This window comes from Papaver somniferum, chromosome 4, assembly GCF_003573695.1.
Source record: "Papaver somniferum cultivar HN1 chromosome 4, ASM357369v1, whole genome shotgun sequence".
In the NCBI taxonomy this organism is placed as follows: Eukaryota; Viridiplantae; Streptophyta; class Magnoliopsida; order Ranunculales; family Papaveraceae; genus Papaver; species Papaver somniferum.
The window spans coordinates 50,722,286-50,737,746 of NC_039361.1; positions in this window are offsets into that span (position 1 = coordinate 50,722,286).

Here is a 15,461-nt window from a genome sequence, read left to right on the forward strand (position 1 = left end):
AGTCTCAGACGGGCCTAAAAACCTATATTTCAGGGAATCTGGCAATGGTTTTAGGTCCAACTTAGGAGGCTCTTCTAACGAAGGAACTAGGGTAGACTCAGAAACTGGTAGTGGTTCGACTTTAGGTTTCCATCCATTACTAGTATCTACAAAGGGGTTGAATCTAACAAAGCATTCACCTCATTAATCACATTATCATCAAAATCAATCCCAAAGTGAGCTAGGCATTTCTCTAATGGATCTTCTAACAAAGTGTTTGGTAATGACTCCTCGACTAATGTTCCTATCATGTTCACCTCTTCTATGTTCGAGTCATCTAGTTCGGAGGGTAGCTTACTAATATTAAAAATGTTCAGCTCAATAGTCATATTACCAAAAGACAATTTCATAATACCATTTCGACAGTTAATGATCGCATTGGATGTAGCTAAAAACGGGCGACCTAAAATTACCGGTATCTGGTTCTCTGGGTCAGGGACAGGTTGGGTATCTAGGATAACAAAATCCACTGGATAAATAAACTTGTCAACCTCTATGAGAACATCCTCGATCACACCACGAGGAATTTTAACGGACCTATCAGCTAACTGAAGTGTCATCTGGGTAGGTTTCATCTCACCAAGTCCTAGCTTAAGGTACACATGATATGGTAGTAAGTTCACACTAGCTCCTAAGTCAAGCAACGCTTTCTCAACACGGTATTTACCTATTGTGCAAGAAATGGTAGGGGACCCTGGGTCTTTATACTTAGGAGTAGTGGTATTCTGAATAATAGAACTCACGTGACTAGCTAGAAAGGCTTTCTTCTGGACATTAAGCTTTCGCTTTCGCGTACACATATCCTTGAGAAACTTGGCATAAGAGGGAATCTGCTTAATTGCATCTAGTAGTGGAAGGTTGATAGTTACCTGCTTAAAAACCTCCAATATATCATTAAAATTGGACTCCCTCTTAGTTGGAACTAGCAGCTGTGGGAATGGGGCTCTAGGGACAAAGCCGGGCTCAATATGACCCTCATTGGTCTCTTTAGAGACTCTATCAGTCTCCTCAGTTTCTGGTTCAGAAGGGTGAACTGCAGCATGTTCACTATCAGGCATGGAAACCTTGTTGTCTATCTCTCTACCACTAAGGGTTTAATAGCATTCACATGATCAATGGTCTTTCACCTATTTCATTAATTCCTCTAGGGTTGGGTTGAGTCTGACTAGGAAACTTACCTCTTTCTCTTAAAGACTCATTTATCTGACTAACCTGGGTTTTCAACTCGGAAATAGCCTGAGAGTTAGCCTGACCTATTCTCTTATTTTCTTCTAAACCTTGAGCAACAGATTGCTGAAACTGCACAGTGTTACGAGTTAACAAAGCAAGAGACTCTTCTAAACTCATAATCTTCTTATCCGAAGGGTTCTGAAACTGTGCCGGAGCTGAAGGATTCTTAGTATAGCCAAAACCTGGGGGAACCTGAGCATTACTAGACTGACCTTGATTCTGGCCCTTGGACCAAGAAAGGTTTGGATGGTTTCTCCAGCCAGGGTTATAGGTTTCTGAATATGGGTCAAACTTCTGTCGGTTATCAAACCTAGTGTTGTTATAAAGAGCATTGGCTTGCTCTTCAACAGCATGGCCTTCCCAAAAAGGCTCATTTCTTCCACTACTACCACTAGAATGACCTAATTCTAAGGCTTCTAACCTTTTGGCTATAGCTGCTATTTTGGCATCTGACTCATGAGATCCTTCTACCCTATTAACATTTCCTCTACTTAGAAGAATTGTTTTCTGGGGTTCCCTACTATTTTCCCATTGTTGGGTCTTATCGGCGATTTCATTCAAAAATGTCATCGCTTCATCAACAGTTTTATTCTCAAACCCACCTGTGCATAAGGACTCAACCATGGTTGTTGTTGAATAATCTAAACCCTCGTAGAGGATCTGAACTAACCTAACCTTCTCCAAACCATGATGAGGACATTGAGATATCAAGTCATTGAACCTTTCTAAGTACCTATATAAAGATTCTCCCTCTTGTTGGGCAAAAGTACATATTTGTGTCCTAATAGACGATGTTTTATGCCTTGGGAAAAACTTATGTATAAAGGCAGAAGTAAGTTGGTCATAGGTTTCAATTGACTCAGAGTCCAAACTATACAGCCAAGATTTGGCTTTATCTTTTAAGGAAAAGGGGAATAACCTAAGTTTCAACGCATCATCACTTAGGTTTTTAATTTTCAGAGTACTACAAACTTCCTCAAATTCCCTAACATGAAAATAGGGGTTCTCATTCTCCTTCCCTAAAAACATTGGGAGCATCTGTAAAGTCCCAGGTTTCAGTTCATAATTTGCCTCGGTTTCAGCTAACTTGATACAAGACGGACGAGAGGTCCTAGTTGGGTTTAGCAAAGCTTTCAAAGTTGCCATTTCTGGCACTACCAAAGGACTAGGAGTACTAGGGGTACTTTCCTCACAAAGAGACAGATTCTCAAAACTGAAGTTTCCAAAAACGGGGCTCTCAAAAGAAGAGTCTTCGAACTTCCCGCCTTCACAAGAAGAAATACTAGGTTTGTCACTAATCAGACGACCTAGAGTGTTTCTTTTCCAAGCCCGTTTAAAAACTTCGGGCATACACTAGAAAAGAAAATCAAAAACAAAAAGTCCTAAAACGAAAGGGATGCTCTATGCAAACACAAACAAGGCTGACTCCACCACAACAAACCTACTGATTTCTAGCAAACAAAAAGCATGATGGCTCCACTTAGATTATTTCTAGACCAGCTTCTAATCCTTCGAACGGGAATTCGTTACAATTTAATCAAACCCCTCTGGAATCAATCCGAGTTAAAGTAAGTTGAATAGAGGCGAGGGAAGATCGGTGGAGCTTTGATACCCAAGGCCTCACCGGTATTACTAGGCGGCGCAGTCACGAATTCAACTTAAGAAACCGTCAAGAACTTCGAAGTATGCTTAAAAGAGTAACCAATATTTTCGAATGACTTTCCTGTTAAGCTCGTTACCCTATCGGTCTCGTTCTAGTCAAAATTTTAGGCTTAGGTTCGCGTTTGGTGTCGTTTTCCTAAGGCGGGCAAGAAGAGAACGGTGATGAAATCCGAACCCTTATCTTGTATGGCCAGTCCTTCCCTTTACTAGGAAATTAAAGCAGCCGTTTTCAAGTCCTCAACATATATGCATACGAAGGAAGACAGTAACTCGCTGACAGGGGATTCGCGAGTGTTTCGACAAACTTACCTCCCGTACCAGACGGGGGATGAACCTTTGTAGTCGACTCGGGCCACGACTCCTATGTCATGTACGAACCCGAGGGGCCGAGGTGATATCGTAATCACCGTCCTTCTCTGCAAACAGTTTATAATAAACCACCCTTCCGTAGGGTTTAAAAAATAATGTCCCAAAATTTAAAGTCCAAAGTCCAAAATATAAAGTGCAAAAGAAAAAGAAAGTCTAAAAAAATAAAAATCTACAAAAATAAAAAGTCTCTCTTTTTTCTCTCTTTTTTATAAAAAAAAAATCTTCTTTTTCGCTCCTTTCGCTTTGCCTTTTACTCCAGTCTTTAAGTATTCACCAAAAGCTTTGGCAAAATTTTCTTTCGCTCCAAATTCCAAAATCTGAAAGAAAAGACAAAAACCAAAAACGTAAAGAAGAACAAATAAAATAAAAACCTAAAAAAAAAAAAAAAATCTAAAAACTCTACCTAAAGACAAGTCCGCGTCGGCGGCGCCAAAAATTTGATGTATTTCAAAGTTGTTAGTAATATGATTCGTTAGACTTGTGAAAGCGGATTTTTAGATTTTTTTTAATAAATAAAAATAGCGAACTAAATTAAAAAGATGTTGTGAAAATTATGGAGAGAATAGGGCTAGGATTCCACCATTGGTTGATATTAGTGATTTAATAAAACAATAATTATGCAACTCAACATTCAAATTGATTCTAATAGTATTGCCTAGACATGTAGATTTCCAAAAGAATAGATGTTAATCCAAGCATAGAATATCAAAACCCTAAAGAAAGCATATTCTATCAAGAGAAATACACCTAACTAATCAAAATCATATAAACAATTTTTAGTTCAATGCAAAAATCATAATAGAGTTGTTGTAATTAATTAATAGAAATATATCACTTTTACCGAAACAATGACTTCCTCCATAGCCCCAAGGATTGGGTTTAGCTCATCATGATGTTGGAAACACACTCAAAATATGTATTCATGGCCCAAAAAGTGTTTACACGAAGAGAAAATAGTGAAACAAGAAATCTGCAACAGCATATGCGCGTTGCAGACCGACTGTTTCAACTCTCAACTGTTATGATGAAGATAACCATTACAAATATGAAGATAAATGTTGCAGAAGAGGATGAAGAAACTGTTACAATGAAGATAAATGTTGCATAGGATGAAAAAACTGTTACAATGCAGATAAATGTTGCAAACCAGTTGAAGAAAGTGTGACAAGCATTTGAAGAAACCGTTACGACGGATGAAGAAACCGTCGATGTTTCCCTGTTCTTCAAGACCAGCAGCAACAGAGTTCTGAAAACTCTTGATTCACGCTTCCTGAGCTCTCCTCTCGACCCCAAACTCTCCCCTCCCCTTCTATGTGAACCTAGGAACCTATTTATACATCATTGCGACATTGAATCACCCAAAATCTCTTTATTTAATCCCATTATTTCTTTTATTCTCGAAAATATATTGTTTCCGAAAATCGTTTTCCTACGCGTCTGCAGCTGTATTTCTTTCCTTATATACCTTCTTCACACTCCAGAATATCGATCAACTCTTCCAAACACGTGCAGTACACGTTTAAATTCCTCACAACTCGTGCAAGCTCATGTTTTTCCTCCAACTCCCTGTTTGGATTAAACCAAGTTATCCATCCAAATTTGATCGAAACAAACACCCATACTAGCTCTGTTAGGACATATCACAACTACCCATGAAGTTTCAGCGATTGAATCACACAAAAACTCCTCCAAACATTCGATCGAAATTCTTCCAGTGAAGTTAAATGTTTTCCCGCCAAAATTGGTTTTGAATTTGAGAAGAAGATGTCCTCCCCTAATCCTGTACGGGTTTCCCTTTAGCACTTGCCTTATGGGGTGCAAATAGTATTTTTGGGCGTAAAAAGTAATTTTTCTGGGGATTAAAAACAAAAGAAAATAAAAACAGAAGTGAAAAGGACTCAACGAGATATGCTGAAACTATCATGTTATTTTTAACACCTGAGCTCTGTGCTTTTATGAATAGACTCTTTAGATGTTGGCATCTAGTCAGATTGGTTCCTCAACTCCTATAACCAAAATTCTTCCATCCACTTAGATTGGTTAGTGCCATCCTTAATAGGCATAAATTTCTAGGCTCTGGAGTTTATTTATTGCAAATCAAAGCTAACAAAAAGTTTCTTCCCTACCCCCAAACTTGAATCTAACATTGTCCTCAATGTTTCTAATGAAAGAGCAATACCAAACAGTAAAGTAACATAAGGAATTAGTAAAGAGAGAAGTAGGAAAGATAGAACCTGGGTGAAGACAGAAATTAAAAACTAATATACAACAACATACAATCGCCTCGATGGTCAATCAAGGGTAAACAGGGTCCTCCAAAGGGACCTCCTCAATACCATCTGTAGGAAAGGGCTCTAAAAAGGGTTTCAATCTCTGACCGTTAACCTTTGAAGAACTACTACCATCTTGTGTCTCGATCTCAACAGCTCCATGAGGAAAGACAGTGCGAAAAATAAAAGGACCCGTCCACCGAGAACGTAACTTCCCAGGGAAAAGATGCAAGCGGGTATCATACAGAAGAAATTTTGACCTGGATAAAATGACTTTCTTAAGATATTTCTATCATGCACAAGTTTCATTTTGTTCTTATACTCCTTAGCACTATCGTATGCATCTCTACGAATCTCTTCCAACTCATTGAGCTGGAGTTTCCTATGGGCTCCTGCCTTGTCAAGTGAAAAATTTAGCTGCTTAACAGCCCAATAAGCTCTATGTTCTAACTCAACAGGTAAGTGACATGCCTTGCCATATATAAGTCGATAAGGTGACATTCCAATGGGGGTCTTAAACGCAGTTCGGTAAGCCCATAAGGAATCGGTAAGCCTAGACGACTAGTCTTTCCGATTAGGATTAACTGTTTTTTTTATATACGTTTTATCTCCCTATTGGAACCTTCTACCTGAGCACTAGTTTGTGGATGATACGGGGTAGCTACGTTATGTGTAATACCGTATTTCTTCATCAAAAGCCTAAAAGGTACATTACAAAAGTGCGACCCTCCATCACTAATTATAGATCGCGGTGTACCAAAACGTGTAAGTATATTATTTTTCAAGAACTCAATCACAACCCTATGGTCATTGGTTTTACACGCAGCCGCCTCAATCCACTTAGAGACATAGTCTACAGCGACAAGGATGTATAATTTACCAAAAGAATTAGGAAACGGACCCATAAAGTCAATACCCCACACATCAAAGACCTTCAAAACTAAAATAGGGTTCAAGGGCATCATGTTCCTACGGGAAATGGTTCCTAATTTCTGGCAACGTTCACAAGTCACACAGTAAATGTGGGAGTCTTTAAACAACGAAGGCCAATAGAATACACACTGCAATATCTTAGCAGCAGTTTTCCTAGCACTAAAGTGACCCCCACAAGCATGATCATGATAAAAGGAAATAATACTGGACTGGTCACTCTCAGGTATACATATCCTAATAATCTGGTCTGGACAATACTTAAACAAATAAGGATCATCCCAGAAGAAGTGCTTAACCTCAGCTAAAAACCTAGAACGATCTTGTTTACCCCAATGTTGGGGCATTCGACCAGTAACAAGATAGTTCACTATATTCGCATACCAAGGTAATTAGGTAAAAAGAACAATTGTTCATCAGAAAAGCTATCCCTTATAGGAAGGGAATCATCAAAGGAAATAACAACTAGCCTAGACAAGTGGTCTGCTACAACATTTTCGGCACCCTTTTTGTCTCTAATGTCTAGAGAAAACTATTGCAACAAAAGGATCCACCTAATCAATCTAGGTTTTGTATCCTTCTTAGACAAAACATATTTCAAAGCAGCATGATCAGTATATATGATGATCTTAGAACCTAAGAGATAGGGTCTAAACTTGTATAAGGCAAACACAATTGCTAACAGTTCCTTCTCAGTAGTGGTATACTTCAATTGGGCATCATTCGGACTTTTGCTAGCATAGTAAAACACATGAAGTAATTTGTTTTCTCGCTGACCTAGCACTACACCAATAGCATAATCTGAAGCATCACACATGATCTCAAAGGGTAGGTTCCAGTTGGGTGCCTGGACTATGGGGGCGGTAGTGAGTAAATTCTTAAGCTTCTCAAAAGCCTCTAAAAAAGCATCATCAAAGACAAACTTAACATCTTTTGCAAGCAAATTGCAAAGAGGTCTAGAAATTAAGCTAAAATCCTTAATGAATCGACGATAAAAACCTGCATGCCCTAAGAATGACCTAATATCTCTTACGATTTTTGGGACCTGTAAAGTTTTAATAAGGTCAACTTTGGCTTTATCTACCTCTATACCCTTAGAAGATACGATATGCCCTAAAACAATTCCTGAACGAACCATGAAGTGACATTTCTCCCAATTAAGCACTAAATTCTTTTCCTTACACCTAGCCAACACTAGTGACAAATGATGCAAGAAGTCATCGAAAGACGAACCAAACACTAAAAAATCATCTATAAAGACCTCTAAGAACCGTTCTACCATGTCAGAAAATATGCTCATCATGCAACGCTGAAAAGTCGCAGGGGCATTACAAAGCCCAAAAGGCATGCGTCTATACGCAAAGGTACCAAAGGGACATGTAAAAGTGGTTTTCTCCTGGTCTTCTGGGGCAATAACGATCTGATTATATCCAGAATATCCATCTAAAAAGCAGTAGTGACTATGTCCAACTAATCTCTCTAGCATCTGGTCGATGAAGGGATGGGGAAAGTGGTCCTTCCTAGTGACCTTGTTCAATTTCCTATAGTCAATACAAACACGCCAACCCGTGGTCACCCGGGTCGGGATTAACTTACTGTTATCATTCTGGACTACAGTAATACCGGATTTCTTGGGAACAACCTGAACGGGGCTGACCCATTTACTGTCTGAAATGGGGTAGATAATGTCTGCATCTAACAACTTAAGGACCTCGTTCCGAACTACCTCTTTCATATTAGGGTTTAGTCGACGTTGCATCTCCCTAGAAGGTTTGGTATCACTCTCTAAATAGATCTGATGCATACAAACAGTGGGACTTATACCCTTAATGTCAGCTATGGTCCACCCTAAAGCTTCCTTGTTGTTTTGAAGGACGTTTATTAGCCTACTTTCCTGGTCACTATCCAAGACGGAAGAAATAATCACAGGTAAAGTCTCATACGGGCCTAAAAACCTATATTTCAGGGAATCTGTCAATGGTTTTAGGTCCAACTTAGGAGGCTCTTCTAACGAAGGAACTAGGGTAGACTCAGAAACTGGTAGTGGTTCGAATTTAGGTTTCCATCCACTACTAGTATCTAACAAAGGGATTGAATCTAACAAAGCATTCACCTCATTAATCACATTAACATCATCAAAATCAATCCCAAAGTGAGCTAGGCATTTCTTTAATGGATCTTCTAATAAAGTGTTTGGTAATGACTCCTCGACTAATGTTCCTATCATGTTCATCTCTTCTATGTTCGAGTCATCTAGTTCGGAGGGTAGCTTACTAATATTAAAAATGTTCAGCTCAATAGTCATATTACCAAAATAAAATTTCATAATACCATTTCGACAGTTAATGATCGCATTGGATGTAGCTAAAAACAGGCGACCTAAAATTATCGGTATCTGGTTCTCTGGGTCAGGGACAGGTTGGGTATCTAGGATAACAAAATCCACTGGATAAATAAACTTGTCAACCTCTATGAGAACATCCTCGATCACACCACGAGGAATTTTAACGGACCTATCAGCTAACTGAAGTGTCATCTGGGTAGGTTTCATCTCACCAAGTCCTAGCTTAAGGTTCACATGATATGGTAGTAAGTTCACACTAGATCCTAAGTCAAGCAATGCTTTCTCAACACGGTATTTACCTATTGTGCAAGAAATAGTAGGGGACCCTGGGTCTTTATACTTAGGAGTAGTGGTATTCTGAATAATAGAACTCACGTGACTAGCCAGAAAGGCTTTCTTCTGGACATTAAGCTTTCGCTTTCGCGTACACATATCCTTGAGAAACTTGGCATAAGAGGGAATCTGCTTAATTGCATCTAGTAGTGGAAGGTTGATAGTTACCTGCTTAAAAACCTCCAATATATCATTAAAATTGGACTCCCTCTTAGTTGGAACTAGAAGCTGTGGGAATGGGGATCTAGGGACAAAGTCGGGATCAATATGACCCTCATTGGTCTCTTTAGAGACTCTATCAGTCTCCTCAGTTTCTGGTTCAGAAGGGTGAACTGCAGCATGTTCACTATCAGGCATGGAAACCTTGTTGTCTATCTCTCTACCACTTCTAAGGGTTTTAATAGCATTCACATGATCAAATGGTCTTTCACCTATTTCATTAATTCCTCTAGGGTTGGGTTGAGTCTGACTAGGAAACTTACCTTTTTCTCTTAAAAGACTCATTTATCTGACTAACCTGGGTTTTCAACTCGGAAATAGCCTGAGAGTTAGCTTGACCTATTCTCTTATTTTCTTCTAAACCTTGAGCAACAGATTGCTGAAACTGCACAGTGTTACGAGTTAACAAAGAAAAAGACTCTTCTAAACTCATAATCTTCTTATCCGAAGGGTTCTGAAACTGTGCCGGAGCTGAAGGATTCTTAGTATAGCCAAAACCTGGGGGAACCTGAGCATTACTAGACTGTCCTAGATTCTGGCCCTTGGACCAAGAAACGTTTGGATGGTTTCTCCAGCCAGGGTTATAGGTTTCTGAATATGGGTCAAACTTCTGTCGGTTATCAAACCTAGTGTTGTTATAAAGAGCATTGGCTTGCTCTTCAATAACATGGCCTTCCCAAAAAGGCTCATTTATTCCACTACTACCACTAGAATGACCTAATTCTAAGGCTTCTAACCTTTTGGCTATAGCTGCTATTTTGGCATCTGACTCATGAGATCCTTCTACCCTATTAACATTTCCTCTACTTAGAAGAATTGTTTTCTGGGGTTCCCTACTGATTTTCCCATTGTTGGGTCTTATCGGCGATTTCATTCAAAAATGTCATCGCTTCATCAACAATTTTATTCTCAAACCCACCTGTGCATAAGGACTCAACCATGGTTTTTGTTGAATAATCTAAACCCTCGTAGAGGATCTGAACTAACCTAACCTTCTCCAAACCATGATGAGGACATTGAGATATCAAGTCATTGAACCTTTCTAAGTACCTATATAAAGATTCTCCCTCTTGTTGGGCAAAAGTACATATTTTTGTCCTAATAGACGATGTTTTATGCCTTGGGAAAACTTATGTATAAAGGCAGAAGTAAGTTTGTCATAGGTTTCAATTGACTCAGAGTCCAAACTATACAACCTAGATTTGGCTTTATCTTTTAAGGAAAAAGGGAATAACCTAAGTTTCAACGCATCATCACTTAGGTTTTTAATTTTCAAAGTACTACAAACTTCCTCAAATTCCCTAACATGAAAATAGGTGTTCTCATTCTCCTTCCCTAAAAACATTGGGAGCATCTGTAAAGTCCCAGGTTTCAGTTCATAATTTGCCTCGATTTCAGCTAACTTGATACAAGACGGACGAGTGGTCCTAGTTGGGTTTAGCAAAGCTTTCAAAGTTGTCGTTTCTGGCACTACCAAAGGACTAGGAGTACTAGTGGTACTTTCCTCACGAAGAGACAGATTCTCAAAGCTGAAGTTTCCAAAAACGGGTCTCTCAAAAGAAGGGTCTTCGTGCTCCCCGCCTTCACAAGAAGAACTACTAGGTTTGTCACTAATCAAACGACCTAGAGTGTTTCTTTTCCAAGCCCGTTTAAAAACTTCGGGCATACGCTAGAAGAAAAAAATCAAAAAGAAAAGCCCTAAAAAGGAAGGGATGTTCTATGCAAACACAAACAAGGCTGACTCCACCACAGCAAACCTACTGATTTCTAGCAAACAAAAAGCATGATGGCTCCACTTAGATTATTTCTAAACCAGCTTCTAATCCTTCGAACGGGAATTCGTTACAATTTAAGAAAACCTCTCTGGAATCAATCCGAGTTAAAGTAAGTTGAATAGAGGCGAGGGAAGCTCGGTGGAGCTTTGATACCCAAGGCCTCACCGCTATTACAAGGCGGCGTAGTCACGCATTCAACTTAAAGTAACCGTCAAGAACTTCGAAGTATGCTTAAAAGAGTAACCAATATCTTTCGAATGACTTTCCTGTTAAGCTCGTTACCCTATCGGTCTCGTTCTAGTCAAAATTTTAGGCTTAGGTTCGCGTTTGGTGTCGTTTTCCTAAGGCGGGCAAGAAGAGAACGATGATGAAATCCGAACCCTTATCTTGTATGGCCAGTCCTTTCCCTTTACTAGGAAATTAATGCAGCCGTTTTCAAGTCCTCAACATATATGCATACGAAGGAAGACAGTAACTCGCTGACAAGGGATTCGCGAGTGTTTCGAAAAACTTACCTCCCGTACCATACGGGGGATGAACCTTTGTAGTCGACTCGGGCCACGAATCCTATGTCATGTACGAACCCGAGGGGCCGAGGTGATATCGTAATCACCGTCCTTCTCTGCAAACAATTTATATATAAACTACCCTTCCGTAGGGTTTAAAAAATAATGTCCCAAAATTTAAAGTCCAAAGTCAAAAGATATAAAGTGCAAAAGAAAAAGAAAGTCTAAAAAAAATAAAAATCTACAAAAATAAAAATGTCTCTCTTTTTTTTTCTCACTTTTTTTATATAAAAAAGAATCTTCCTTTTTCGCTCCTTTCGCTTTGCCTTTTACTCCAGTCTTTAAGTATTCACCAAAAGCTTTGGCAAAAATTTCTTTCGCTCCAAATTCCAAAATCTGAAAGAAAAAGACAAAAACCAAAAAAACGTAAAAAAGAACAAATAAAAATAAAAACCTAAAAAAAAAAAAAATCTAAAAACTCTAACCTAAAGACAAGTCCGCGTACGCGGCGCCAAAAATTTGATGTATTTTCAAAGTTGTTGTAGTAATATGATTCGTTCAAGACTTGTGAAAGCGGATTTTTAGATTTTTTTTTAATAAATAAAAATAGGGAACTAAATTAAAAAGATGTTGTGAAAATTATGGAGAGAATAGGGCTAGGATTCCACCATTGGTTGATATTAGTGATTTAATAAAACAATAATTATGCAACTCAACATTCAAATTGATTCTAATAGTATTGCCTAGACATGTAGATTTCCAAAAGAATAGATGTTAATCCAAGCATAGAATATCAAAACCCTAAAGAAAGCATATTCTATCAAGAGAAATACACCTAACTAATCAAAATCATATAAACAATTTTTAGTTCAATGCAAAAATCATAATAGAGTTGTTGTAATTAATTAATAGAAATATATCACTTTTACCGAAACAATGACTTCCTCCATAGCCCCAAGGATTGGGTTTAGCTCATCATGATGTTGGAAACACACTCAAAATATGTATTCATGGCTCAAAAAGTGTTTACACGAAGAGAAAATAGTGAAACAAGAAATCTGCAACAGCATATGCGCGTTGCAGACCGACTGTTTCAACTCTCAACTGTTATGATGAAGATAACCATTATAAATATGAAGATAAATGTTGCAGAAGAGGATGAAGAAACTGTTACAATTCAGATAAATGTTGCAAACTAGTTGAAGAAACTGTGACAAGCATTTGAAGAAACCGTTACGACGGATGAAGAAACCATCGATGTTTCACTGTTCTTCACGAGCAGCAGCAACAGAGTTCTGAAAACTCTTGATTCACGCTTCCTGAGCTCTCCTCTCGACCCCAAACTATCCCCTCCCCTTCTATGTGATCCTAGGAACCTATTTATACATCATTGCGACATTGAATCTCCCAAAATCTCTTTATTTAATCCCATTATTTCTTTTATTCTCGAAAATATATTGTTTCCAAAAATCATTTTCCTACGCGTCTGCAGATGTATTTCTTTCCTTATATACCTTCTTCACGCTCCAGAATATCGATCAACTCTTCCAAACACGTGCAGTACACGTTTAAATTCCTCACAACTCGTGCAAGCTCATGTTTTTCCTCCAACTCCCTGTTTGGATTAAACCAAGTTATCCAGCCAAATTTGATCGAAACAAACACCCATACTAGCTCTGTTAGGACATATCACAACTACCCATGAAGTTTCAGCGATTGAATCACACAAAAACTCCTCCAAACATTCGATCAAAATTCTTCCAGTGAAGTGAAATATTTTCCCGCCAAAATTGGTTTTGAATTTGAAAAGAAGATGTCCTCCCCCTAATCCTGTACGGGTTTCCATTTAGCACTTGCCTTATGGGGTGCAAATAGTAATTTTTGGGCGTAAATAGTAATTTTTCTGGGGATTCTCCGACACATTTTTGGGGTGCTTCCGGTGCATTTCTGGGGTGCCTTTAATACTTTATCCTGGGGTGTAAAACACAACTTTTCGAGCCAATTTTTGCTGCAAGAGCTTATTTCTCTATAAATACCTACAAAGACATAAAATAACAAAATAAATACAAAATCGATCACTAACAATACATACAATTGAGACATATTAGACACATAAATGCGTCTATCAAAGGTTCTCAAGAATAAACAAACTAGATGCAATCAAAGTTTCAACAACCATTAGTCAATCAAATCAATAGTCGAAAACTAAAATAATAATGCAATTATCTAATTTACCACCAACGGTACTCGTAGAGCTTCTTGATCCAACAAAAGCCTTTAAACGAGCGGTCGTAAGAGATTTCACCTAATTAGGGTACTTTTCTCTCTAGATAGAAGGCTCCACCAGAAACAACACGAATGAAGTTTTCCTGGCTCTTAGGATGGTTTGCAAGAAATGCAAACTCAAGTATTTATAAACAAGGTTGTTTGGAAAACAATGAACTTCCAAAACCAAAAATATTCTCAAGATATTCATCAACGTACCTAATTTCAGTTTTCCTATTTCCAATTAATTACCTAACCATATTTCCGAAAACTCCCTTAGAAAACTTCTATTATTAGTGCATCACATTAACTAATAATATTTTCCAGAGGATATGCTTTAATTGCTGGTAATTAAAACATATATTATGAAAATCGTAATTAAATGCTTTTCAATATTTTGGTATGGGATCACCTTGAGTATCAAGGAATATATTTGAACAATTAATGATAGGAGTTATATAATGTTCAAATAATGTCGAGATCTAGAAGTTTCTCAGCAAACCCTAATTCCAAGCTTCATATATATAAAACACAAAGAGAAATGTGAACATCGGAAACTCGGTTTTTTCTTGGGACTGGTTCTACCATGACTCACAATGTAAGTTGTGATCGGTTATACCATAATTTCCAAACTAGGTTGTGATTGGTTATACCATGCTTCCCGGAGATATCTTTTTATCGGTTACACATTACTTTCCGAGTTAGCTTGTGATCGGTTACATCTTGGTTCCCAAAGTACGTAGCTTGTGGCCGATTACAACTAACTTCCCAAAATAGCTTGTGATCGGTTACATATTGCTTCCAAAAGGTATCTTGTGACCGATTATAACTAACTTCCCAATGTAGCTTGTGACCGGTTACACCATGCTTCACAAAGTATCTTATGACCGGTTATACCTGAATTCTCATCATAAGTTAATATAGGTTTTACCCTATCATCTTTTATTGGTCATCCAAAAGATATTCAATAAAGAACCGGACCAATCATGATTTTCCTTTTGATTATGAAACAAGTTCATATATCTATTTCCTTAAACTAATGTAGTAATACATAACTTTCTAAGATGAAATCACACCTATATCTTACACATAATCAAGTAACTAAATACAAAGATTATGTTGATGTCTTATTTAAAAAGTTCCAAACAATAAGTGTTTATACTTCGTAATTCGATAAATTCCTTGAAACTTTGATCATAATCATATGACCAAGTCTAACCACTAGAGTATTGTATATATATGTATACAGCTTTACATGTTATGTTTTCAATATAATCCGACTTGAAAGATACGTTAGGAACGGAAACATGATCAAGTCAATATTATTAACCTCAAGTGGAAGGATGATATCTTCGTTGTAGTTGTTTCGTAGTAATACTTGTTTGTCTCAACATTCCTAGACTTTTAGTCTAACCCAAACGAAGTTGACTCTAGTATTTAATCAAGCGACTCTTGATGAGTTTTGATACTAAAATATGACAATCAAACTTGACATACCAACGCTTGTTGGGTTCAACCG